This window comes from Hypanus sabinus, chromosome 5 (genome assembly GCF_030144855.1).
Source record: "Hypanus sabinus isolate sHypSab1 chromosome 5, sHypSab1.hap1, whole genome shotgun sequence".
Taxonomy (NCBI): Eukaryota; Metazoa; Chordata; class Chondrichthyes; order Myliobatiformes; family Dasyatidae; genus Hypanus; species Hypanus sabinus.
Genome location: NC_082710.1, coordinates 61,317,944 through 61,345,824, shown reverse-complemented (window position 1 = coordinate 61,345,824; position 27,881 = coordinate 61,317,944). Strand labels below are relative to the sequence as shown.

The window sequence follows — 27,881 nt, the reverse complement described above, 5'->3', positions numbered from 1 at the left end:
AGGGCTCACCTGGAAGGGTTTTTCTGGGCTTTGAGTGGTGGTGAGGCTGGTGGTATAGGGGCAACATAGCACTTGTCAAGCTTGCAAGGATAAGTGGTGCGGCATTGCTGGAGATACAATGCCTGTCTTTTCACCTCTTCCTTTCTCACTGTACAGGGACTCTAGCAGAGTTTTTTGCATTTTTGTGTTCATGTGGTCTTGAAGTTTGAGAAACCGTATTGGGTGATCACTTTGGAACACCTGCATTCAGATTGCAGAGACCTCTGTGAACTATTTTAATTCAATATTCCATCAATCTTCTAATCTATCTCCCTGTGGCCTCTTGCACTGTTATTACAAAGCTTAATGTAAGCTTGAGGAATGGTAGCTTATCTTGTATTAGGATGTTCCAACATTCCTGCCTCAGTATTAAATTCTACAATTTGCTCTCTCTCTATCAGAACAGCCACTTGTGCTATGTCACCTGTACGAAAATGCCTAATTTTTTTCTGTCTAGGCTAGCATGCATTGATCTGCTAGGTATTTCCTACATCTCTACATTACTCAGCTCTTGTATTCCCTTGTTATTATTCCAACATTTTGTAGTTTAATATTCTGATGTCCATTATTTCTTTCCAAACGTTAACCCTTCAGTCAGATAGTTTTATCTTCAGCTTATCTCCACAGCAACATTGACCTTTCAGAAATGTTCTCTTTAATTTATCCATCCTTCCCCTACCTCCTCTGCAACTTAAAACTAATTTGCTTTCTAGTTCCCTATTCGCAAGTGTTTCCATAGTTTCCGCATGATCCACTGAACGTTTCTGGCATTTGTTGTTTTTATTTCAGATTTGTAATATCTACAGTATTTTATGTTTTTAAAAATCCCAGTGCCATTTGCTTGACATTTGTAAAATATTTGCTAATGTGTCACCAGCTGAAAGGTTGCAAACAGGTAGTTTTCAACAATCCATTCATATTCATTAATAGCTAACATTTGTTATGGCATCTGCAGAAACAGTAAATAGATTTCTGTTAGCTCCTGTTGTATATTATGTTCTTATGTATACTTTGAACCTACACATATGAAGGTTTATAATATGTTTAACTTACAGATATTTGTGTACATCTTAAAATTCCTAATGAGAAATTAAACACTCCTTTCTAACAAGTACATACTTTAAAATTTCTATCCTTGTTTTGAAATCCCAACCTGGATTTATTTATGTACATAGGTGCTGACTGACCTGCTGAATTCTTCCAGCATTTTGTATGTGCTTTTAATTGAAGGAGGTATAGAATCTCTTCAGAGAGTTCAGCTAATTACCTGCAGTGAAGTTGTACTTTTAATGGAGAATGAAGGGACTTGCAGTTGTGAGGGTTAAGTACCAGAAACTCAAGTCACTAATGATGGAACAAATGGAGATAAAGATCCACAAGAGTCCAGAATGTGTGTTTGAGGAAGCACAAAAAAGTTAGAGGGAAGGATGAGCTGATGAAGATCTTTGTTTACGTGGAAAGATGTGAATTTTCAAGGAAGGTTGGGAGTCAGCAGTGTGTGAGTGGCAAAGACAGCAATGATTGGTTAAGTGATACTTAGAGTGAGGTAACAATCACAGCATCGGTCCATAAGAATAAAATGTTGTAGATGCTGGAAATATGAAATAAATAATCAGCTAGGCAGCATCTGTGAAGAGAAAAGCCGTATCATCAATCTGGAAAGTTAATTCACTTACCCTCTTCAAAGCTGCTGCTTGACCTGCTGGGTATTCCTTGCAATTTTTGTGTTACAACAACTTGCATTATTACAGTGTAATAAAATAAGAATGAGCAGCAGATGCAATCAACTGAAATTTCTGGAGAGTAGTTCACAGGAGACTAACCAGAAGATAGACAATCACGAGGAAATCTGCAGATGCTGGAAATTCAAGCAACACACACAAAATACTGGTGGAATGCAGCAGGCCAGGCAGCATCTATAGGGAGAAGCCCTGTCGATGTTTCAGGCCGAGACCCTTCGTCAGGTCTGAAATGTCGACAACGCTTCTCCCTATAGATGCTGCCTGGCCTGCTGCGTTCCACCAGCATTTTGTGTGTGATGATTGAACAATTCTGGCTTACAACAGAATTGAATTTTTTTGGGGTCCACAACTTCTATCAGATAGCTGTAAGGCTAAGAGGAAAATCTGCTTTGTGCCCGACCTCTAACTTTATCCTTAGTCTCGAAAACTTCCTCACCATAACTTTACAGACAAGTTAAATCTTAGAAGTGATTGAAGGAGCAGTGTTGCTACTTTTTAGTAGTAAGTTAGAATAGGTAAAGGGTAAGAAATAAGCATAGAATACTGTTCTTCATTTTATATAAACAATATGGAGGTACTGAAAATGGTGTTGAAAAAAATATGAAGGGTAACATAGGCTAAGAAATTGCTTCATACCAATGAATAGGGCACAGTTCATAGAACTGTGTTAATCATATATTTTACAATAGCAAGACCCTACTGGATGGACATAAAAAAACTTGAACTACTGCAAATGTCCCCCATCAGCGAGTTGCTTGTTGGTGGAGAAACTGAAGGCGCTCAACCTAAATGCAGACTGTAATTCTTCTTGCGACAGACAGGCATTGGTGCGTGAAGGAAGTGTGCAGTCTAACAGCAAGGGATCGTCTTAGTAGCTTTGTGGGTAATTGCAAGACCCTGTTGGACATTGGTTGTGTGGAATGCTGCAAGTCTAATTCATTGGCGAACAGTGGGGAGGGGGGAGGTGGGGATTGGTGGGGGAACTGTGTGGCCTCGGTCATAGTGAGGACTAGGCTTCAAGCCACAGTGTCACCTGTTTGCAGTCACCCGGGGGAGGCATTGTAGTTGGGTGTTCCACTAGAGGTGAAGGTGGTGTGGCATGGTGTTCATGCTGGAGTTGGTGCTGTCCCCAAGTATTGGCTTGATAGAAGACAAGCTGTATTGTGGTTGACTGTATAATGCTGCAACATTCATAGACTTGGGGACTGGGAGTATAGTTTGTTTTTCTGTAACTGTATTTTACTGCTATCTTATGTGTGCTTGCTGTCTTTTAATATGCTATATGTGCCTTATGCTGTGTATGACTGTTGGCAATGGGTTTTGCAGCTTGGCCCCGGAATAATGTTATTTCATTTGGTTGTATTCATGTATGGTTGAATGATAGTTGAACTTGAACAATACAACACAGGAAGAGGCCCTTTGGCCCAAAATATTGCGTTGAGCTAACTGAAATGCCTAACTCTGCTAGTCCCTTCTGCCTAACAAGCTCCATATCCCTTTACTGTCTGCAAGTTCATGTATCTAAGAGTCTCTTAAACATCTCGTATCAAATTTTTCTCCACTGCTACCCTCAACAGCGTTCTAGGTACGTAACACTCTGCATATTTCCTTTGAACTTGGCCCTCTCACCTTAGACACATGCTCTCAAGTAATTGGCGTTTCAACACTATGAAAAAGCTATCAGCTGTTTGTTCTTTCGCTACCTCTCATAATGTTAGAAACTTCTAGGAGGTCTCTCCTTAGCCTTTGCCACTTCTGAGAAAAGAGCCCCTAATTTGTGCAACCTTTCCTTATAACACCTGCCCTCTAATCCAGGCAGCGTTCTGGTAAGCTTCTTGCACCCTCTTCCAAAGCCTCTAATTCTTTTCTATAATGGGGTAACCAGAATTGAATGGAGTACACCAGTTATGGGCTAACTAGAGTTTTATAAAGCTGCAAAATAACTTCCTGACTCTTAAACTCAGTGCCTGGACTAATAAAGGCAAGCATGTCATATTTACCAACCTATCAAATTGTGCAGCCACTTTCAGGGAGCTATGGATTAGTACCCATATCTGACTGTACATCAACACTGTAAAAGGTCCTGCAATTTACATTTGCATTACTGTTCCTTTATATTTGAGCTCCCTAGGTGTAACTCTCCACATATAGCGGGAGTAAATTCCATCTGCTGTTTCTCTACTCATATCCCAGAATCAGAATTAGAACTGTAACTAATCCCACCATCCTTTGGCAATCTTCAATAGTATCACTAACACCACCAATCTTTGTATCAACTTTGTACTAATACACCCATCCATGTATTAATTCAAGTCATCTGTGTATATATATCACAAACAACAGAGGTCCCAGTATGAATCACTGATGCAATACTTCTCAATTTTCTGGATGAGTATACCATGAGGATCTTTTCAAATTCCTTACTAAAACCCATAAAACAAAATTCACTTGTTTGTAACATATGACATGCCTCAGGCCAAGTCATGCTGACTGTCCCCATCTAGGCCTTGGTTTTCCAAACATTCATGAGTCCTATTCCTACGAATTCTCTTCAGTAGCTTAACTATCACTGACTTGAGACTCACCAATCAATGATTTCCTTTCTTGAACAACTAAATATTGGCTACTTGCCAGTCCTCCAGGGCTTTGCATGTGGTTAGTGAAAATATTAAGATCATGGTCAAGGACCTAGCAATCTCATCTCTTTCCTTTCTCAATTACCTGAGGTATATCCCATCAGGCCCTGGGGACTTAGCCACTTTAAATGTTCTTCAGGAGACCCATCACCATTTCTTTCTTTATTTCAAAATGCATATTAGCTGACTCTACACTGATCACACCATACCCCATGTTCTTTTTCTTGGTAAATACTGATGTAAAGTACTCATTTGAGACCTTCTCCACATTGTTTGCCTCCTTTATCCTTTAATGGTCCTACTCGCTTCCTTGTGATCCCTCCTCTTCTTTGGCATACTGAGTTCTGTCCATCTAAAGCTCATGCACTAAAGTAGGTCCCCGAAGTCACTCATGACAACAACCCTGTTACTTTTTTTCACACTTTCCCTCAATCTTCCTGTACAGGTGGCCCCCAATTTTCGAATGTTCGCTTTACGACAGCTTGCTGTTACGAAAGACCTACATTAGTACCTGTTTTCGCTAACCAAAGAGGATTTTCGCTTTTACGAAAAAAAGACGCCTGCTTTATACGTGTGTTTACCCCGAGAAAGACTACAATGACCGTGAAGCCTTGTGCGGGCAGTTATGTGTGTGTGTGCGCATGCATGTACGTGCACTTGTGTGTACGTGCCAATTTTTTTTTCTCCAAATTCATTTTGGCTCACTGTCTTCCCAATTTTGATAAGTGAAACTACACCTTACATACAATATTTCTATTTTATATAGGCTGTGTATTTATCATATAATTCCTCCTTTTACTATATGTTCATGTTATTTTAGGTTTTATGTATTATTTGGTTTGATTTAGTAAGTTATTTTTTGGGTCTGGGAATGCTCAAAAATTTTCCCCATATAAATGAATGGTAATTGCTTCTTCGCGTTTCAACATTTCGGCTTACAAACGGTTTCATAGGAATGCTCTACCTTCAGATAGTGGGGGAATCCTGTATATCTGTTCATCATTGTCCTGGTGATTGTGGGGTGGGGTCTGTTGTAGGACCCCATTTAGAGTAATTATATCAATTATAATTAAAGAGTCAAAGAGTCCCTTTCTTGACTAAGTCTCTGTAACGTACACGATATCATGTACTGATCCATGCTCTTAAGTTCATCACCCTTACCCTTAATTCAACCCTTCTGTCCCATTCCCACCTCTCCTTCATTACTGTCTTCCTAGTCATGGCATTTGTCTTTTGCTTAATCACTCCACATTCTGACCTGGTACTCTAGTTCCATTCCTCGCCAGACTAATTTAAATTTTTCCCAAGTTGCAACATCAAATATTCGGTAAGATGGCAGCACGCTCGGACATAGCAGCCTTTATGGGGCCACACAAACATGTTGTTGTCTTTTTCTAAACATCTTTTTTTATGATCAGAAGATACTGCTGGCTGTTAAGAACTTCAGGTACCGCAGGTCTGCCTCGTTGGCGGAAGAGGTGGACTTGGTGTGGACCATTTTGCTGTCTGCTACAGAGAGCCATTGGAGTTGGTGTGCAAAGGCGGTGTGTAGTCTAACTGCAAGTGATTGTCTTAGTCATTTTGTACTGTCAAGACCCTTTTGAACATTGGTAATGTGGAATGCTGCAAGTCTAGTTCACTGGTTTATGGGCAGAACTGATGGTGGGGAAGCTGCGTGGCCTCTGTTCTATTGTAGACCAGGCCTCAAGCTGTGGTGTTAACTGTTTGCAGCTAACCAGGAGAGAGGCAGTGTTGTGCAGCGTCCATGCTGGCGTTGGCGTCCATGCTGTCCTCTAGAGTTCGCTACATGGAAGACAAGCTGAATCGTGTTTTAATGATCCAAGATGGCAGCGCGACGCAGCTTGCAGCGGCCACTCCAGAGCTGATTATCTGTTATTTGTGAAGTGCGGTGCCGTGCGCAATCGTAATCGATTGAAAACAGACGTGGGAGCACAGAGGAACATCGGGAACATCTCCAGGAAGACCTTCTTCGTTGCTGCTGCTGCTGTGAGGTCCGGGACTCTGCTGGGAAGAACAGGCCCCCAGTCCTCGGGGTCGCATCGCCGATGGCCGTTGGCGGGGCTGTCTTAATATGCTCGGCAGAGGATGGTGCTCGGAGAAGCTGTGCCAGAAGGGATGGTCGTTGGCTTGGAGGTTCGACGGACTTGGAGTCCGCTGCGGTCAGGTCGCTTTCGGTGTGTGCTGCGACTGCGAGGCTGGGTTCGACGGAGCTTCCATTGTGTGCTGCGTCTGCGAGGCTGAGTCAGGCGGCGCCGTGGAAGTCCATAGCGGGGGCATTCCCTTCTGCTGCCGGCGTGGGATGGTGAGTCTGTCTGGACCCTGGGGACTTGTGGAAACTGTGTGGTGATTTCTTTTGAACTTATAGTCCTTTAACATCTTTGGACTATTTTACTGTGCCCATAGTCTTTTTTTAAATCAATTATGCTATTGTTTGCACTGTTGTAACTATGTGGTTTTGTGCAGGTCTTGTAGCTTTAGTTTTTGGTCTTGTTTGTCTGGTGGATTTGGAGCTCCTTTCTGGGGAACGCGCTAAGACGGTCGCGCGATATTAATACGCAGCAGTCTCTCCGGACTCTGGATTGGGGATAGCCAAATATTATGTGGATTTTCTAGTGTAGTCTGTTTTGTCATTTGCTTTTGTGATATCATTCTGGAGGAACGTTGTCTCATTTTTTAACTGCTTTGCATTTGTTGTTTCTAAATGACAGTAAACTGAATCTGAATCTGTAGGCTTGCTCTTGCCGACAATATTTATGGATTCAGGGACTTGGACTATGTTATATTTTTTTTGTGTGAGTGTGTATTTACTGCTATCTTATATGTGCTTTGTGCTGTGTTTTGCTCCAGTGGAACACTGTTTCATTTGGCTGTATTCATGTATGGTTGAATGACAATTAAACTTGAACTTCTCTGCCAATATATAGTTTATTGCTGGGAAATGAGTTCTACAGAACTAGAATCATTAATGTATGAAGTGCTAGAAATCTTGAGAATAATGAAAGGTAAATGTTGAGAAGGTACTTTCACCGGAGGTCAAAATTATAATATATTTGTAAATCCAGTTAGAAATTTGGAAGAAACTTATTTACTGTAATGATGCTTAGGAATGTGAAATTTGCTGCTACAAGAAGTTGTGGTATTAGCTTAGGAACATTTAAGACGGGGGTTCCTTACCCTTTTTATGCTATGTACCCGTACCATTAATTAAAGGGCCTATGGACCCCAGGTTGGGAATCTGTTTTAAGAGGAATTGAGGTAAGCCTGGGAGCAAAAGGAAGGGAAAGATAAAAAGGAAAAGGTTAGGTGATCATGAGGAGATCTGCAGATGCTGGAAATTCAAGCAACACACACAAAGTGCTGATGGAACACAGCAGGCTAGGCAGCATCTATAGGGAGAAACACTGTTGACGTTTCGGTGTTTTGGTGTCGACAGTGTTTCTCCCTATAGATGCTGCTGGGCTGCTGCATTCCACTAGCATTTTGTGAAGGCTAGGTGATGAGAGTTGGGAAGGTGCATTGTGTTCTGTATAGCCACTAGTTTGGAATGTGGCCTGGACTTTAGTTTTTTTTTGAATTGTAATTTGATTAGTTCTTTGTCATTAGGTGTTCCTCAGACTATGAAGCTTCCCTTTATTGCTTCTGCACTTTAAAAATAGGCACCCTATCCTACTGATCAGCTGAATTTCAAGTTGTTCCTCCATGATAGTGTTCGCCCCACAGGTTTCCTTAACCTTAGGATTACAGACAGACATACTTTATTGATCCTGAGGGAAATTGGGTTTCGTTAACAGTCGCACAAGATATAGCAATATAAAACTATAAATAATTAATAATAATAAGTAAATTTTGCCAAGTGGAAATAAGTCCAGGACCAGCCTATTGGCTCAGGTGACTGACCCTCCGAGGGAGAAGTTGTAAAGTCTGATTGCCACAGGCAGGAGTGACTTCCTATGATGCTCAGCGTTACATCTTGGTGGAATGAGTCTCTGGCTGAATGTACTCCTGTGCCTAACCAGAACATTATGGAGTGGATGGGAGACATTGTCCAAGATGGCATGCAACTTGGACAGCATCCTCTTTTCAGACACTACCGTCAGAGAGTCCAGTTCCACCCCCACAACATCACTGGCCTTGCGAATGAGTTTGTTGATTCTGTTGGTGTCTGCTACCCTCAGCCTGATGCCCCAGCACACAACAGCAAACATGATAGCGCTGGCCACTACAGACTCGTAGAACATCCTCAGCATTGTCCGGCAGATGTTAAAGGACAGTCTCCTCAGGAAATAGAGGCAGCTCTGACCCTTCTTGTAGACAGCCTCAGTGTATTGGTCATGGTACTGCAGAATTGGTGGACCAACACCATAGTTTTGGTTAAAACTCCCAGAAACACATTCTAGTCAGATCATCTAAATGGTAGAATCATCCCATGCAGTGCTACAAGAAAATGTGGCACCTACTCCTTTTGTGGAAAGCCTTATCTGCAGCTAAAGCCAGACTCCTTCCAATGAAAGCATTGTACATTTCATTCTGTTCTCTGCACTTGGAATTAATTCAGTAAAAAAATGAAAGTGAAAAATGTGGTTTAAAATGTGCATGGAATAAAGTAGGACCAGTCTATGGTTTTCTCCAAGGTAGTGGACAGCGGTATGAAATTTGATTACCAGAGTATATTCCTAAGTAGCATTTCAAGGGTTGGGTTTGACTCAATTTAGTCACAGCATTGTTGCTTTGATATTGCAATTTAATAGCAGAAAAGGATTTGTTTTAAAATGGGTTCTAAACCTGGGGTTCACCATTTCCTTGGTTAATGGCAGGGCTCCATGGCATAAAAAAGGTTGGGAACACCTGTTTTAAAATATCCTGAGGGATTCTTTGAATCTCATGATGTAATTTTAGTGGAACAAGTGAATAGAAATCTTGTTCATGCCACCCGGGGGAAAAAAAAGATTTCTATGCATGTTGTGTAGATGATACTTGAGTTGTTGAGTTACTTACAAGGTAACTGAAAAAAACTTTAAATTCTGAATGTTATCCAACATTTTGTACTTGATACAGGCAAAAAAATTGAGAAAGTAATACATTCAAATGTTCAATGTAGTTTTTTTTTGCTGTCAGAATTAATCCAGTCTTGTTTTTGATATCTAATTTTATTCTTCATCCACCCTGTTTGCTTATAATTTGGTCTACTTTTTCCATGATTGCCTTTATTGGTCAAGGTTGTAGGCCTTGCAGAGTTAGGAAATTTATGAAATTCCAATTATGCTCTTGATCTCATCTTATCAATTCACTTTTCTATCACCTAATAACACAGACTATTGAACTATTAAAATAATATTGGAATTGGTTTATTATGGTAATGTACTGACAAACCAAGAGAAGCTTTTCATGCATGCTGTTCAATACAGATCAGACCATTACAGAATGCATATAGGTAGTACAAAGTAAAACAATAACAATGCAAAATAAAGTTTAACAGTTATGGAGAAAGTGCTGTGCAGGTAAGCAATAAGGTACAAGATCATAAAGAGAGGTAGACTGTGAAGTCAAGAGTCCAATTTGTTATATGAGGGAATTACTTATAACAGTGGAGTAGAAGCTGTTCTGGTGCCTAGTGGTATGAACTTTCAGGTTTTTATGTCTTCTACCTGATGGAAAGTGGGAGAGGATAGAATGTCCAGGGTGATGGTATCTTTGATTATGCTGGCTGCTTGACTGAACAGTGAGAAGTATATAATGGAGTCCATGGAGGAGAGGCTGGTTCTGTGATGTTCAGAGCTGTGTTCACAACTCTTTGCGGTTTGCGGTGATTGGTAGAACAGTTTCCATACCAAGCAATTAATGTGCCCAGACTGGGTTATTTCTATGGTGTGAAATTAATATGAGGACATGTCAATTTTCTTTAACAGTTTGAGGAAGAAGAGGTGTTTCTCAGCTTTCTTCGCAGTGATGGACTAGAACAGGCTATTTGTGATGGTCACACCTAGGGATTTGGACCTGTCAACCTTTATCAGCCCCAACATTTTTGATGTTGACATGAACAAGTGCACCATCCCCTTCTTAGTCAATGACCAGCTCTTTTGTTTTGCTGGCAAAATAAAATATCCAGTTCATTGCAGATGATGTTGCAGCTCCAGCAGATTTTGGGTCTTCGTGTATCTGAAATACACCAAAGCTATTTTGTGTTTTAATAGTGCATATAAACAGTTTGAGAGGAAAAACATAGAAACATAGAAAATATGTGCAGGAGTAGGCCCTTCGGCCCTTTGAGTCTGCACCGCCATTCAGTATGATCATGGCTGATCCTCCAACTCAGAACCCTGTACCTGCTTTCTGTCCATAGCCACAAGGGCCATATCTAACTTCCTCTTAAATATAGCCAATGAACTGGCTATAAGGAAGTTTGCTTTACTCGAGTTTTCCAGATGCTTGAGAGCAGCATATGTAGTTGAATTGCTTTGAAGGGTATTGCTTTTTTAGTATTTTGAATAGCAATTCTTGCACATAACATGCACTGTTAATCTCTTATTTACCTCATGGAATGTTATCAAACAGCTAAATCCATCCATCTCTCTGACTGATCTGCCTTTAGGGCTAATAATATTTTACTCTGTTGCCTATGGAGTGATTTTTTTAATTAACCAAGCATTGAATTGAATTACTGGTATATCAGTATGATAAGTAAAGTTTAATGGTTCAATAGGGATTACTCTATGTGATCCATTTTGCATAATGGAAGTATAGATGTTGCTTGGCTGCAAAAGTTGACATGCACTCAAAGGAAGTCAATATGAAGTCCTGCTTCCTCTGGAATTTCTCCTTTGCCTAGATTGCTGAAATCAGTGTGTCTTCGTTGTTGTATGATAGCTCCAACCCTGATTGTGACTTGGATGATGCTTCAACTTAAATTGCTTTACAGTTGGATCTAAATTGGTAACCTCATTCAGAAGCTCAAAGGAAGTAAGGTGTGACAAGTGAAGATATGGAGTAATATTTTTGGATGCTACATGATTTGGCAAGATCAAGTAGAGCTTTGCTTTGTATCAGGTACAAAGTATCCCTGACGTAATGATGTAATGTATCTAATGTGCATACTTGTATTTCTGTGGTGAAAAATTATACATTTTCTGAGCCTGGATCTGTTTCTGATTTGGTGGTTTATACTAGCCTTATCTGAACTCTGTTAGTGGTCTGTTTCTTTATATATTAGAGGAATGTAACTATAAATCACTTTGCCATCTGTCATTTGGTTTGTGACATTATCTGAACTGTTGAAGAAATTACTGTTGTGTGTTGGTTACTTTATTTGTTACTTTATCAAAATCACATTAAAAGTCGGAATTGCTTATAAATTTTCTGTACCAGTGGGATGAAAAGTGGTGCCAGACAGAATTGCAAGAAATCAGCTAATCAGCTGTTTTGAACCACTTTTGCTTCCATTATTTCCAGAATTCTTTTATCTCTGCCAGTGCTTTTGAATGATTCACTGACCTAATCTCATTAAACAGATATACAATAGTTCAACAATTTAAGGGAGTAATCTTCACAGTCAGAGCTTTTCTCTTAAAGTAAAGCCTACTTGTTAAAACACCTCTCTGCAGTATATCTGTTCAAATTCTCTATGCAAATAGTTTATAAGTGCTATAATTTTCATACATTGTAAATAAATATAATATTCTTAAGTACATTATAGTATAATTTAAAAAGTGGCTATAAATAATAAACATTCCTTGCATGTTGGCTTCAAGATTTTCAATTGCTTCATGTTTAAGGAAATATTTACCCCATATACTGTCTATGAGGATAAATCAGAAGAGTGATGGAATACTGTATACTGGCCAGGATAAATGCAGCTTATGAAGCCCAACACTCTACAGAATATGAGCAGCCATGTCATCTGTAACCAGTCACCCACACCACCACTGATGCACAATGACAGCAGTTTGTAGGATGCATGACAGCAACTCACTGAGCACATAACATACAAGTCTGCGACTTGTACCAGCCGGAAGGACAAAGGAAGCATAAGCATAGGAAACACGAAGAAATCAGCAGATGCAAGCATATCACTACCTGGAAGTTGCTCTCTAAATCACATAGCCTCCTGACTTGCAATTACTTTGTTGTTCCTTCACCAGCACTGGCCCAAAAATCGTGAAACACTCTCCCTAGCAGCAAATCCCACACCTCGAGAACTGCAGTGAAGTAAGAAGGTGTCTCACTACCTCCAGCTCATATACAATTAAATGCTGGCTCAGCCTGTGAAACCCACATCCCTGAATGAATAAAGGAAGTTTGGTACATAGGTTTGACAACTATAGATTGCCCCTAGTGTGTAGGTGAGTTGATAAGAATCTGGGGAGCATTCAAAATAATATTGCTGTAGGATTTGTATGAATGGGTACATTAGCATGAAGGGCCTGTTTCTGTGCTGTACTAGTCTTACTATTCTGTAACAAGGTAGGATATTTGCTGCACCACTCCACTAAAGGAACAATGGTAGGGTGATTGTATTTCCTTTCCAAAAAATTTACTTAATTTCTAAGCATAAAAATCATTGTCATGTAATCTTGCATTCAAGATCAGCAAGACCAAGAGATTGATAATAGTCTTCAGGAAGGGGAAGTCAGGAAAACACATTATTATCAAAGGGTCAGCAGTGAAAAGGGTGAGCAATTTCAAGTTTCTAGGCGACAGAGGATCAATCCTGGGCCTAACACATTGATGCAATCAGGAAGAAGGTACACCAGCCGTTTTCCATTGAGTCATAGGGTCATAAAGCAGTATAGCATAGATACAGGCCCTTCAGTCATCTAGTTTGTGCTGTCTGGTCATCTGCAAGTGGACCATAGCTCACCATATGTCTTTCAATAATGTACCAGTCCAAACTTCTCTCAAGTGTTACAATTGACCTCGCATCTGCCACTTCTGCTGGCAGATTTAAGAACAGCTTTTCCCTTCCACTGTCAGATTTCTGAATGATCTATGAAACCATGAACATGACATTGCTGTTCCTCCTTCTTACTATTTATTTTTGTAACTTGGATTGTACTGTTGTGTAAAACAACAAATTTCATGACACATGTCAGTGGTAACAAACCTAATTCTGATTCTGATTGCACAGTTGAAGAGTATCTTTGGAAGTAACTGTAAATGCTGTTTGCAAAAAGCAATAGATCTTTTGTGTAAGATTGGAGACTAAGTCCGCTGAAAAACATTCATTTATTTTGACTATTTAAGAAGATAATATATGGAATCTTCTGGATAAAAGGAAACTTGAGCTGATGATGAAGAAATGAATTGGATGCATTGAATTTGAAATGTATCCTATTTCAAGTTAAAAGCCAAAAAAAAGTACCAAGGCACACTTAAAATGTCAATATAGTGGATTCTGGATGACGGGACACATCAGGACCAGTACATTTTTGGCCCAATTAAGTGGCTGTTCCAAATAGCTGGTTTCATTGAAACAGTTAAAAGGTATGATAAAAGACAAAAGCTATCATTTAACTATGTATGTATTTAAATGAAATACAGACAAATTAGAATACTAGCAATATCTCTACAGTACTGTAAAACTAAATATTAGTTCCTAATGGTTATCGGCAGAGAAATTCATATACTGTGTTCTTTTGATTGACTGTAAACAAACAAAATCAGCGTAGACTAATGGACTGCCTCATACAAAAATTTAGATGATTGCATCCTCCAAATCTTCACTTTCATTGTAACATTCAAGATGATTTTCAATATTTTCAAATTCTTTGTAATTTCTAATTTGCTTTAGTGAATTTTTTTCATTGTCACTCCCGGCAGTTTCTGGCATTTCCAGGCTGAAGGCTTGAAACTGCTGTGAGCAAAACAGTTCCGAATTGTCTTACTGATTATTTCTCGCCATCTGTCAGTGACAAAAATCACTGCTTTATTTGAGCACACACACGCAACTGACACAATTTAGAAACTGATCGCACGGAGTAGTGTCTTAACAGCCAAGCAAGTGCACACGACTGACACGAATTAGAAACTGTTCGGCAACAGTCTCCTGCCCCAGTTAAACGGTATTGTGCCAAATCAACAAAGGGAATCATGGCTATTTTTTAATTTAGTTTTTGTTCTTTCAGCATTGTTCCGAATAAGCGGCTGCCCCAATTAACCGATTGCCCAATTAACCGGAATGCACTGTAATTAGACATTTGTTATAACCTTGTCTAAGTGCGATAGTTATAGAGCTTTTCAATGCACAGGTTTCTGAAAGAAAGTTATGAAGCCTTGTGGCAATTTGGATGCGATGGTATGATTACACTAATTAGATTTAATCATGCTTTGTTGATGTTTCTGCAGTCTTCTGTTGTGACAGTGTGTTTCAGAAGTAAGTGGTGCCTTGTTCCAGAATGCTGTAATAATGATACAATATTTTAGTTTCTAGGAATTGCTTGGTTTCTGCTACGTGAAGTACCTTCTTGTGTCAACTACAAAGTTTAGAAAACACTTTTCATTTAGCAAAAGTTTCTGGAAGTGCCATTGTCCATGAAGATTACAATATAATTAATTCATCTATGTAATGTACACTCCTACAATGAGATGTGATAATAATACATACTTGAAAGATTTAAATAGTTACTTTTTTTCCCCTCTTGAAATGCATAGCTTTTCCTATTGTTTGCATGTGAAGAAACCATTTATCTTTCATGTGCATGAATATGATATCTTACAAACTTGATGGACATAATAAGTTGCTTTTATGGAAGATGAAAATTGTCACGTGTATATGTATTACTAGAATTTTATAGCTTCTTGGTTCTAGTTCTTTGTGATTTATTGTAACACTGTTTACACCTTGCTCTTCTACCATAGCAATGTGAAAATTCATTATCTCAAAACTGAAAGTCTCATGTCATATTAGTTCATAAAAACAACTAAAATGTAATGTTTAATAATCTTCTGTTCCTCCATTGAGACAAAACCAGGTCAAACTGGCTGTGTGAAAAATATGCTATTGAAAGAACAGAAACAGCTCTTTTATATGTGGTATTCTACTTTGGAAGTAGAAGCATTTAAAAAAAAGAGTCTAATTAAAGGAAAGCAGACCAGGTGCTGAGTGTGGACCTAATTAAGACAGAGCTGGATGAGCTCAGTGGTTTTTGCATTTTCCTATTAATTATGCTTCAAACTAAATCTTTTCCAGGGTAATTGGGGGTTTCCTCCAACTCCTGCAATTTAGCAGATTCCACATTGAACTTCAGTTAAACATTAAATGCCTGTCACAAAAATGCAATTCTACATGGATCTAACATAACAGGAGTCCCCAGCTAACTTGGAAAACTTTTTTTGCAGAATTAATGAGAGGCAGTTAGATTCCACTCGAATATGCTTTTCAAATGTGGTCTACATTCATGCTGCTGTGTTGGCAAATATTTTTTGTAGTGTAAAAGGGGAGATTAAATTTAACAAAGTTTTGTTAAACGACACTAGTGATTGCTACTTTTTTGACCTCATGACACAAACATTGTATCTTTCAGACACTTGTGTTAAGCAGCTTCACAATTTCAATGCAATCAAATTAGTCAGAAAATAGTACTCAAAGTATTTGTTTTAGAGGAAATTCCCTTAATCCATAATATGCTCTTTGACTTGGAGCTTACTCATTTGTGAGATTGTGCGGACAATTCCAGTTATTCTCCATTAGAACAAATTGGATGGCTTTTCCCTTGTACAGCTCTTTTCGGTGAATGAAGTGCCAATGGTAATGTGAAATTCACATCTGTGTGTCCTGTTCAGGGGCTTGTATGGCAGTTACTGGCCTTGGGCTAAGGAAGGATCTGCATTTAATATTTCGGCATTTTTTGAGACAATGCACCTCTCAATTTTCCTCTGTAGATTGGAAAGCTGAAATTGAAATCTTGAGCTGATATTTTAAAAAAGATGCCATTTGAAGTGAACTATAGGCTTTCTGTTAGACTCATGTGGACCTTTTGTTAAGTAACCTGGAATGGATGCAGAGAAAAAGAGTTATATGGCTGATTATAGAAAAGTAATGTGCATAATATACATCAGTTACCTTAAACGTGCACGGCCCTAAATCCACACACATGAAGTAGCCACCTGGTTTGCACGTTGCTCTGAAGAATTCCAGTGAATGCTTGCAGATAATCATAGGATCCTACTGTAATGGTATAGAATATCTCAGTGCTCCGAACATGTATTAGGGAGGGTTGCACATGATCTCATTTGTCAAGCTTCAGGTTTCTATTTCATTTATACTTTCATACTCCAAAAATTCACATTATGTAGGAAAAGATCCCCAAAGAGAAGTTGGTGCTTTTCATTCCTTTGAGACAAACAAACCTAAAGGTTAATTTGGACGACTAATTGTTTTTCTGGATCATTGTGACATAAAGCATAAACACTTAGGATTACGTATGGCTCTTATGAGGCTGACACTTATTGCCGTCTCTAGTTGCTCTTTGAGATGGTGAACTAGTACTTTGCTTGAAGGTTTATCACACAGTGTTGTTAGGTGTGGTGTTTTGTAATTTTAAATAGTTGGAGTTCCATGTATTTAGTTTGCTTGTTATGAGTAAGGGGGGGGGGGGAGGGTGTTGATGGGTTAAGTCACAATCAAACCTTTACAGGAAGAGAACGTGCAAGTGCTGTTTTTCCATTGCCTGCTGATTTTGACCTTGTGGGTTTTAGGGGTGGTGTGTCCTTTAAGCATGTCTTACCATTTAATATGATCATGACATTTCTGCCACAGACCCCTATCTCTTCTGTGTCTTTTCCCCATAGCCCTCAATTCCATGTTCTTTTAAAAGATTGGTGAATCATTATAGTGCACAGCACTGGAAGTAAGTGGATTAGGAGGGGCACTGATAAAGTAGAGCTCAATTTTAATACTTTGCACGTTATAAAAGCATTAACATATCAGCTTGGTGCCTGACATATGAAAATTACTTCCTACTTTTGTTTGTTAAGGAAGCCAAATGTCAAATATATCTCTTAAGGTTATAAGAAATAGTATTAGGTGAGGTGATTCTGACCCCTTGAACTTGTTCTGTCATTAATTAAAATGATTACTTTTTCCATAGGGTAGGAGAGGCCAAAAGTAGAGGGCATCGGATTAGTACAAAGATTGAAAAAGGACCAGAGGGGCAATATTTGCAAGTGGAAGAGGTAGGTTCAATTAGGACATCTTAAAGGCATTTGGACAGTTTCATGAGTAGGAAAGCTTGTGAAGAATATGGCCAAACATAGGCAAATAGGACTAGTTCAGTTAGCCATCTTGTTTGGCATGGTCAAATTGGCCTGAAGGGACCATTTATGGTTCCATCTTGGTTTTGGCCACGGTTTCTTCTTGTTTTTTATATCCCTTGATACAGTTTAAAATATCCTAAAATATCCATTGATTGGGTTGTTGAAGCGCATTGGTGCAGAGAATTCTGAAGATGAATGATCTGAAGGAAGACAGTTCCTTTCATCTTCATTTTAAATGGGCAATCATTTAATCTAGATCTAGCTCCAATTACTAAATTCTCCATTAGAGAAAGATCCTCTAAACTTCCAGAAATTAAGTCTCTTTGAATCTTGTTTCAATATGATCACATCTCCTAAAATTTGAATGAGTATGGGCACAAATTGCTCAATCTGTCCCTTCACTGCAGAGATATCACAGGGTTCCGAGGAGGTTCATGAGCTTCATTCTGGGAATGAAAGGGTTAATATAGGAGGAGCATTTGATGGCTCTGGGCCTTGTACTTGTTGGAGTTTAGAAGAATTTGAGTGATCTCATTGAAACCTATTGAAATTTGAAAGTCCTAGATAGAGTGGATGTGGAGAAGATTTTCCTATAGTATGAGAGTCTAGGACCAGAGAGAACAGCTTCAGAATACAAGGACATCCCTTTAGAATTGCCACAGATTGTGGAGGTCAAGTTATTGGGTGTATTTACAGCAGAAGCTTAGGTTCTTGGTTAAAGAGCGTCAAAGGTTATGGGGAAAAGGCAGGAGAACGGGTTGGAGAAGGGTAATAGGTCAGTAATGATGGAAAAGTGGAGCAGACTCGATGGACTGAATGACCCAGTTCTGCTTGTATGTCTTATGGTCTTAAATCAATCTAATGATCTTTTTCTGAGCTTCCTTAAAGCTGTTTATATCCTGCCTTAAATTAGCAGAGCAAAGGTGAACATAGTACTCCAAGTATAGTTTCAATAATAACCTAAGCTATTGCTACAAAACTTATTTTATACCATTTTTATTTTATAAAGATCAACATTTCCATTTTTACTAAATTTTCATACATCGTAACATGAGTTATTCCCCTATTTGAGAGCTTCCTGAAAATTAAAACAACGTGTCCTGAACTGTTGTGTAGTTAACAACATTTTCCAGACAGGAAGGCTCTACAACGGGAAGTCAAAACTACTCAACGCATCAATGGCAACAGCCTACCCACCGTCAAGGACATACAGTACTGTGCAAAAGTCTTAAGTACATGTAAAAAAGTTCTGTAAAACAAAGATGCTTGCAAAAGTAATGAAATGAAAAGTTTCTAAATATCAAAAGAAATTATAAAGAGCAGTAAACACTATAAAAACTAAATCAAATCTATATTTGGTGTGACTGCTCTTTGCCTTTAAAACTGTGTCAGTTTTCTTAGGTACACTGGTGCAGTTTTATAAGAAAATCAGCTGATAGGTTGTTCCAAGGGTCTTGGAGAACTTGCCACAGTTCTTCTGCGGACTTTGGCTGTCTCTCTTGCTTCTGCCTCTCCAGGTACAGTAATCCCAGACAGCCTCGATGATGAAATAAAGGCTCTGGAGGCCATACCATCTGTTGCAGAACTCCTTGTTCTTCTTTCAGCTGAAGATAGTTCTTTATGGCTTTGACTTTGTGTTTGGGGGTCAGTGTTTTTGCTAGAGAAAGATGGTAGTGTGATATCGATACGCAGCAGCCTCTCCGAACTCTGGACTGGGGATTACCAAACGTTATGTGGTTTTTCTTGTGTGGTCTGTTTTGTGCTTTTTCGTGATATCATTCCAGAGAGCATTGTCTCATTTTTTAACTGCATTGTATTTGTGGTTTATAAATGACAATAAACTGAATCTGAATCTGAAGTTGGAACTGATCAGACACCTCCCTGATGGTATTGTGTGATGGATATGAATCTGCTTGTACTTTTCAGCATTGAGGATTCCATTAATTCTGACCAGATCACCAACTTCATTTACAGAAATGCAGTCCCAAATTTGCAGGAAATTGCTGGCATGCTTCATTGTTGATGCCAGATACGCATCCATGTAGCACTCTCCAGCTTTTCTATGGACACACTGCCTCCTGTTTGGGCCATAAATTCCAAATTATGACTTGTCAGTCCAAAGCAATTGTTGCCATTATTCTGTCCTTGTGTTTTTGTGCGGAGGTGAGTCTCTTGGCTTTGTTTCCACTTTGGAGGAATGGCTTTTTGGCAGCAACTCTTTCATGAAGACCACTTCTGGCAAGACTTCTTCAGACTATAGAGGGGTGTACTTGGGTTCCAGTGGTTTCTGTGAGTTCAGAGCTGATAACAGGGCTGTACTATTTCCGATTTAGAAGAGATGACGGTCTCATATCTCTGCTGCACTCATTTTCCATGACCAACCACTGCGTTTCTGGTCCTCAACCATGCCCGTTTCTTTGTGCTTCTTCAGAAGAGCTTGGACAGCTCCCCTTGAAACTCCTGTCTGCTGTGAAATTTATGCTTGGGAGAGACTTTGCTAATGCAGGATGACCACCTTGAGTCGTGTTGCAATGCTCACTGTTGCCATGGTGTGAGAATTGATGATTTGAAGGTAAACTCTCACATGTGTCACACCCTCGGGTTTTAGTTTAGTTGTCCTTCACCCATTTGGATTCCATGACACCTGTTTCTGTTTCAGTTAATCAGATTAGTTATTGAGGTTGTTTTGTCATTGATCATTAGCACCTGTTTGCTATCTTTGTTTAATCACGTACTGGGCTATGTACCTACAAAGTAATTATTTGTATTTGAAAAGTGGTCTATTACTTAATATGTTACTTTTTTTTAGAAAATGCAAAAATGTAACATTAAAGTTTTTGGAAAATTGTTTTGAAAATCTAAAATTTACTCTTTTCTGTGGACACACTAATTGAGAAGACAAAAATTAAACATCTTAAACAAAATTCATATAAAAGTCTAGGGTGCCTAAGACTTTTGCACAGTACTGTTAATACAGAAAGTTGCCAGGAAAAGGGCCAGTAACATCATGAAGAATTATACCCACTCTGCTCATGGACTAATTGTCCTACTTCCATTAGGGAGGAGGCTATGTAACATCCACACCAGGACCACCAGACTCAAAAATGGTTACTTTCCCCAAGCAGTAAGGCTGATCAAAACTTCCACCCATTAACCCACCCCTCCACAACTCCCAATTATTATTTCTTAGCAGAATCAACTTGTTTGCAGACGCTCCTGTACTTTTTGCCACTTTATGGACATACAATTAAGCTATGTACATAGCTATCTGATGGGTATATTAATTGTGTTTTTTTTAGATTATTGTGCCCTTTATCAGTGTATTTTTTTGTGCCCCATCAGATCCAGAGTAACAATTATTTTATTCTCCTTTACACTTGTGTACTGGAAATGACATTAAACAGTCTTGAATCCGGAATCTCACTCTCCACCGGTTCTTCTTCACAGTCATTCTGATGTTCTGCCTCTGTCAGTGGTTTCCCTATCAGACCTGACCTGACTTCTATCCTCTCAACTCTATTTTACAGCCTTTAAATGTTACCCTTCTGATTCAGACCATTGTCACTGGAAGGGCCCTCAGATGAAGCTATCCTATAAAAGGTGTCAACAGAAATAACCTTCTACTCTTAAAATCTAAAATCTTAAAATAACTCTCCAGTTGCTTCACTCCAGGCTACTCTGTTTAATCTAGCTCTTCTAAATATGAGATCCCTTTTAATTAAGACTTTTATCTTAAATGATTTTATTACCTCTACAGACCTTGATTTTATGTTCTTAATTGAGACTTGGTTAAAGCTAAGCAAATACAGCCAGTTATTTGAACTGTGTCTCCCTGGCTATGACAGTTTCAGCGTACCAGGGCCCAATGGCCGACTGGTGGGCTTGTGACTATCTTAAGAAAGCATTTCAAGTGCAATCTACTGTCTGTCAACCAGTTTTCAAATTTTGAGGTACATATGTTTAAAATTTTTGGCACAGATCCTGTCCTCTGTGTTATTGCTTTATTGCCCTCCTAAACCCAATGCCTGCTTTCACTTGGAATTCTCAATCCTCATCCTCTATTATTATTATTGAACTCATGCATAGAATTACCAGCATTGTCATTGCTGATGATTTCAGTGTTCATTTTAATGATCTCTCAAATGTGAACTGTATGGTAGCTGAATTTACAAGACAGCCTAGATCTTACCGAGCATGTCACTGAGCCCACCCATTGACTGGGAAATATAGTAATGACAAAATGATTGAATATTATTAATGTGTCTTTGATTCCATTGTCTCTACTAATTTTTATGTACTTTATGTACTTTTTGGTAGCCAACACCATGAAAGAAATTACAGCTAAAAACAATTCTACGCTGCAATGCAACATTCTCTGAGCTGGCTAGTTTATGTGGCCTGCTCAGTAAATGGTTGATTCTTTCAGCAATAACTTGACAAACATATTAAACACAGGAGCCCCTCAGGGTTAGAAAAATCAGTTAGTAAAATGTTGCCATGGCCGTGAGCTCGAGATCATGCAGAGCATCTGAGAGAAAATGGTGGAAAGACCACCATAGTTTTTCAAGGAAAAACTTGCCTCTTTTAACACTGCTATACAGCAATTCAAGAATATTGTTCTTGACCATAAACTGACTGTTGAACCCTGTCTCAACTAATAATGTCTTCAGTCAAGCATCTGCACAAAATATGAGGAATTCACAATGTTTCTTTTCAATAGCAAAATTATTTACATTAGGGAGAGCATAGTCACAGATACTGGTAACCTCATCAGCCAACCTCATAAAAAGATGGCAACCATGTCAAAGTTTACCAACATTTCTGATGCAATACTCTCTAAAGGTTGTAAAAAGAGTGACCATCTACTTACTGTTTCAGGCCTGTCCCTACCGCACTTTTTAAGGACTCTCTTAATACTGTTTTCAATTCCGTTACTTGAAAGTAGAATTTATTCAGATGCCTTAAATGGTGGCTGTCAAACCCTACTTTAAAAGCTGAACTTGACAGTTAGCTATCTACAGGCCTAGATCAAATCTTCTCTTCTTGAGCAAGATTCTTTAGAAAGTCAACCAGCTCAGCAACTTTCTGAATGAGAGCAATATTCTGGAACAATTTTAGTCAGGTTTTAGAACAAACCACAGCACGGAGATGGCCTTTACCAAAATTGTCAGCCACCTTAGGCTCATCACTGATGCCAACAGGGTTTCAGTTCTAACTCTCTCAGATTTAAGTGCTGCCCTTGACACAATTGACCACACCATCCTCGTAGATCACCTTGAGAACTGGGCTGTCCTCTCTGGTGGTTCCCTCAGCTTTGCGCATGTACCTTAGAGAGTTTTTTGTCAATCTTCAAGACCATTTTTTTAAGAGATACAGTTTAACTTCCGGTGTTGCTTAGGGAAGCAGTCTTAGTCCCCTACTCTTCTCCCTATACATACTCCACTGAGGAAACATTATTAGCCTGCATAAACTTGATTTCCACAGTTATGTAGATGGCGCACAGCTGCATATCTCAGTAGAGCCTAACAATAAAGCACCCTGACTTCTGGTATGGCTGCAATAAACAACTGGATGAGCAATAATTTTCTAAACCTTAATGAAGATAAAACTGAAATACTTTTAGTTGGTTTCAAAGCCAAAAGAGATAAACTTCTTCATAAATTTAGAAACTTGGCTCCCCATGTAAAATCAGTTGTAACAACCCCTATGTATTACCTTTGATATAGGTTTGTATTTTAAATCCCATAGAAAGAAAGTGATTGAGCAGTATTTCTATACTTTAAAAAAAATTGCAAAGATATGCCTGTCATGAAATGATGCAGAAAAACTAATTCACGTCTTTATATCAAATAGATCAGTTTATTGCAATGCACTTTTTACTGGCCTTCAAAACCAATCTTGATAAACGTCAGCTTGTTCAGAATGCCACTGCTGGACTTTAAATAATACCAGGGGAGGGAGCATATCACTCCTGTACTAGCTACTCTGCATTGGCTCCCTGTATCTTTTAGAATTGATTTTAAAGTTCTCTTAATTGTTCTTAAAACTCTCAATGTTCTGGAGCAGGAGTATATCACAGAATTGCTTTTATTCCATAATCTTGCTTGAGCTCTCGGGACTTCTGTCGGACTCTATATTTAACAAACTCCTTCAAAAGAAAGTTGGCAGGGCAGCTTTCTCTTAACTATGCTCATAAATTGTGGAATTCAGTATCTAAAAATAAAAGGGATGCAGACTCAGCTGACACTTTGGAATGCCAGCTCAAAACCTATTTATTTAACCTTGCTTTTGACGAATGTAATTTTGTTAATAATTTTTGTTTGTACAAACCCCATTTCCAGAGAAGTTGGGATATTTTCCAAAATGCAATAAAAACAAAAATCTGTGATACGTTAATTCACGTGAACCTTTATTTAACTGACAAAAGTACGAAGAAAAGATTTTCAATAGTTTTACTGGCCAACTTAATTGTATTTTGTAAATATACGCAAATACAAATTCACAGAATGAAACACACTCATTTCTCAATTGCTAGGAACTTGAGGACTGTTCTAGTGGTGTTCAGTATTGCAGCTTGCTGAAGATAAATGTTGCAGTGCAGGCATCATTGTTTAATGATATTGTGAAGTGACTTTGGGATGACACCAGTTGTAGATGTAAGTATTGGGGCAATGTACATCCTGTTCATTTTCCAAAGTTTTTTAAAATTTCTTTTAATTCAGCATACTTCTGGTGTTTTTTTACTAACTGTGTGTATTGTGTGTTTGGAAGGGCTATATCAAGTAAGTTGCTCTTGTTGATTCTGTAATATTATACTTGGACGGTTTTTATGGATTGTCCAATCGGTAGTAATGGTCATAATATAATTTGTAGGGCTCAGACTCTAAAACTGGATCAGATTTTTAATTATAGGAAGGTGTGGTGTCTTTTAAGAGTTTGTATTTTAAAGCAAGATTTTGGTCACTGATTTGTCTGGGTAAGTAATCAGATTGTGTTAAACTGCTACATGATTCTGTAGTATGTTGAATTGTTTCTGATTTCTTTTGGCATTTTTCTGCATTTTATTGTCTTGAATTTGTTGGTTTTCTATTATGAATTTTTTGATCTGTGTTAATCAGCTGGTTTTGTATTCCCTCTTTCTGGGAAGAGGTCTTCAACTCTCAGCCAGGTGTTCAACACTTCCTTGTTGACATTTATTTCTGTTCTTAATGTTTCACTTTTATTTCTTAATTTCTCCTGCTATGTTGGTGTTCTCATTTCATTACTCAGTTTTTGGTTTCTATCAATGCCTGTATTTTGCAATCATTGCACTGCACTGCTGTTAATGTTGTGCCTATGTTATTCTGTGTAGTTCTTCAAATGTTTCAAGTTTTTCTAAATATTTTGGTAATATAATATTGTTGAGTATTAACAATTTTTGCAAATTTTGATGACTTGTTTTGCTGTGTAGGATCTCTTGCTGGGTCAGTGCCTATATATTCTGCTAGTGTGGTGTTAAATGTTAGTGTAATTTTATCTGTAAGCTCAGCTTCATCATTAGCATTCTGTGGAGGCTATACATTTGTGTTGTTGCAGTTACCGTCAGGTTGTCAGTTGTTGAAGTAGTTCTATTTTCATCAGCACTTCAGGGAGGTTGCATCGTCATTTTTTTCTTGTATAGCATTGTTGTGGTCCTTGTGTTGGTCTCTTTCTAGCACTTGTGCAACTTCATGTTTCATTTGGTTTAACAAGTTTATAGAGATTAAGTTATTTTTTTACTACCACTCTACATTGATCTTGCATTGTGCATTTACTTGCATATTGTGCTAAAAACTGTTGATGAAGTATGTCCCTGAATACTGTCATATCAGTTTCAAGTTCCCTTGGTAATATCTTTCGTTGTCGACATGCACAAATTCTGAATATGTTTACTTCTAATGACCGTTTCATGCATGTCTTTCTTCTTTTAACCGCTTGAGTGGTTTCGGTTGTAAGTGGACTGCTCGCCTGAAAAGCACCTGCAGGAATCGCAGCCTGTGGTGTTGGTGGGCTACTTTGAATGCTGGCAGTAATTTTTTCAGGTTTCTCGGTGCCTGCCCGCCTATTCAGCAGTGCACCAGTAGTGGTTCGCTTACTCTCCTGCCCATTCCTTGCTGCAGGCATACCCTGGTGATCCCCAGGCAGCAGCATTATTATTATTGATACTATTTGCATCATTGTTGTTCTTTGAGATGAGTTTGCTGCTAATTCAGATTCAGATTCAATTTATTGTCATTTAAAAACCACAAATGCAATGCAGTTAAAAAATGAGACAACGTTCCTCCAGAATGATATCACAAAAATGCAAGACAAAACAGACTACACCAGAAAATCCACATAACGTTTAGCAATCCCCAATCCAGAGTCCGGAGAGGCTGCTGTGCATTAATATTGCGCTACCATCTTAGCACGTTCCCTGGAAAGGAGCTCCAATCCCACCAGACAAATAAGACCAAAAACTAAAGCTACAAGACCTGCACAAAACCACATAGCTACAACATATAGTTACAACAGTGCAAACAATAGCATAATTGATTTAAAAAAAAACAGACCATGGGCACAGTAAAAATATTCCAAAGATGTTAAAAGACTAAAAATTCGAAAGAAACCACCACACAGTTTCCACAAGTCCCCAGGGTCCCGACAGACTCGCCATCCCACGCCGGCGGCAGAAGGGAATACCCCTGCTATGGACTTCCACGGCATCTGAAATAGAAATATTGAGAGACCAGAAAGCGAACAGTTGGTTTGATTCCCAGTGAAGCTGGAGTAATGAGATGAATGTTTGTTGGGATTGTAGGAAACGTGTTTAGAAGCTATTTTGATTCTAATCATTGACAGTGAATGATGATTTATTGAATATACATTTCTCTTTATGAATGAGTAATTGGTGCCATTTAAAAATAAACCATTTCCCCTTAATCATTTCCAATCTAAACATGATTTGTTGCAAATATTGTGTATTTCTCTGCTTGAAAGGAAATTACAGTGCAACTATATGCTGCATTTCTAATTTAAATCTGTTGGTATCTTAACTTCAGTGTTATTCTTTACACAGAAGTACTGACAGCAGCGATTTATTTAATACCTACTTAAAGAAGTGTCACAAAAGATAAAGTCTAGCCCACAGGCTATGGAGGTAGATGAAAATTTCAAAGATCAGATAATGAAGACTGTGGGTCTCTGGCAGAGAGGAAGCCGAGAGTAGTACTGAAATGCAAGCACGCTTGAAAGGACAGGTGGCCTATTTCTGTTCCTACTTTCTTGTGTTTTTATGTCCTATGTGCTTCAGAACCATTATTTTCAATGTCAACAACATCACAATCAGTAACACAAGTACCAGACAAACTTCATGCTTCCTAATTTCCACAGATCTCTGATCTTCAACGTTAACTTTAAAATGTCTGCTGTTCTGCTGCTGTCAAGGTTCCAGTCACCATGTAAAACCTTCATTAGTTTCCTGTACCTAGTTGATTTATATATTAGCATCAAGTTTAAAAAAAAAGGTGAGAAAATCAACCAAATAGTTAAATTGATATAATGCCACTTGCTGGTTCTTATTTTTTATAACTAATTGGGGCACTAATTCATTCACGTTATCATCCTTTTGTTGGTTCCATACTGTGGGAATGAAGAAGACAATGCTCTGAAGCTCTTAGAAGAATGCCTTCCCTGTTGGACCAAAAAACCTAGGACCTACATCTCGGTATAATCCAGCAACCTAAAGATTATGAAGATCTAAGGATCTCTGTATTTGACCCGGCATCCTAAATTCAGTTGCTTTCAGGTTCAGTTCCAAAATTCAAAAGATCTAGAGATGTATTAATGTCAAACACAAAAGAAAAGTGGGAAAAGAAGTACTCCACATACATTTTAAGACAGATTTATCAGCATATACAATGGTTAATGGTTCTTAAAACTAGTGGCAAAATCCTGTTCACTACAGTTTAGCAATGTTATGAACACTTTGACCACTTGGCTCTAAAGTGGAAATTTTGTTCTAATTGTGTTTTCTTATTTTAAAAACAGCTGCGTATAATTGATTTGTAGTTTGTTTTTCTTGTGATGCAATGTGTTTGTGATGTTGCTGCAAGCTTTTCATTGCACCTGTACGTACATATGCTTGTGCACATGATAATCAATATGACTTTGAGTTTGACTTGAACAGGAATACTGA

The 27,881-nt window shown here is 38.6% G+C and overlaps 1 protein-coding gene across 11 annotated transcripts in view; it reads left to right on the top strand.

The window, feature by feature from the left end:
- focad (focadhesin) overlaps positions 1–27,881 on the top strand; it is a 223,520-nt gene that overhangs the window by 3,816 nt on the left and 191,823 nt on the right. For 5 of the 11 annotated variants that reach the window (XM_059970007.1, XM_059970005.1, XM_059970003.1 and 2 more), the window contains exon 3: positions 17,521–17,605. The exons of the other annotated variants lie outside the window; for them this stretch is intronic. The gene's annotated coding sequence lies outside the window, so the exon portion shown is untranslated. The remainder of the gene's footprint in view (positions 1–17,520; positions 17,606–27,881) is intronic. 11 annotated transcript variants of the gene reach the window in all.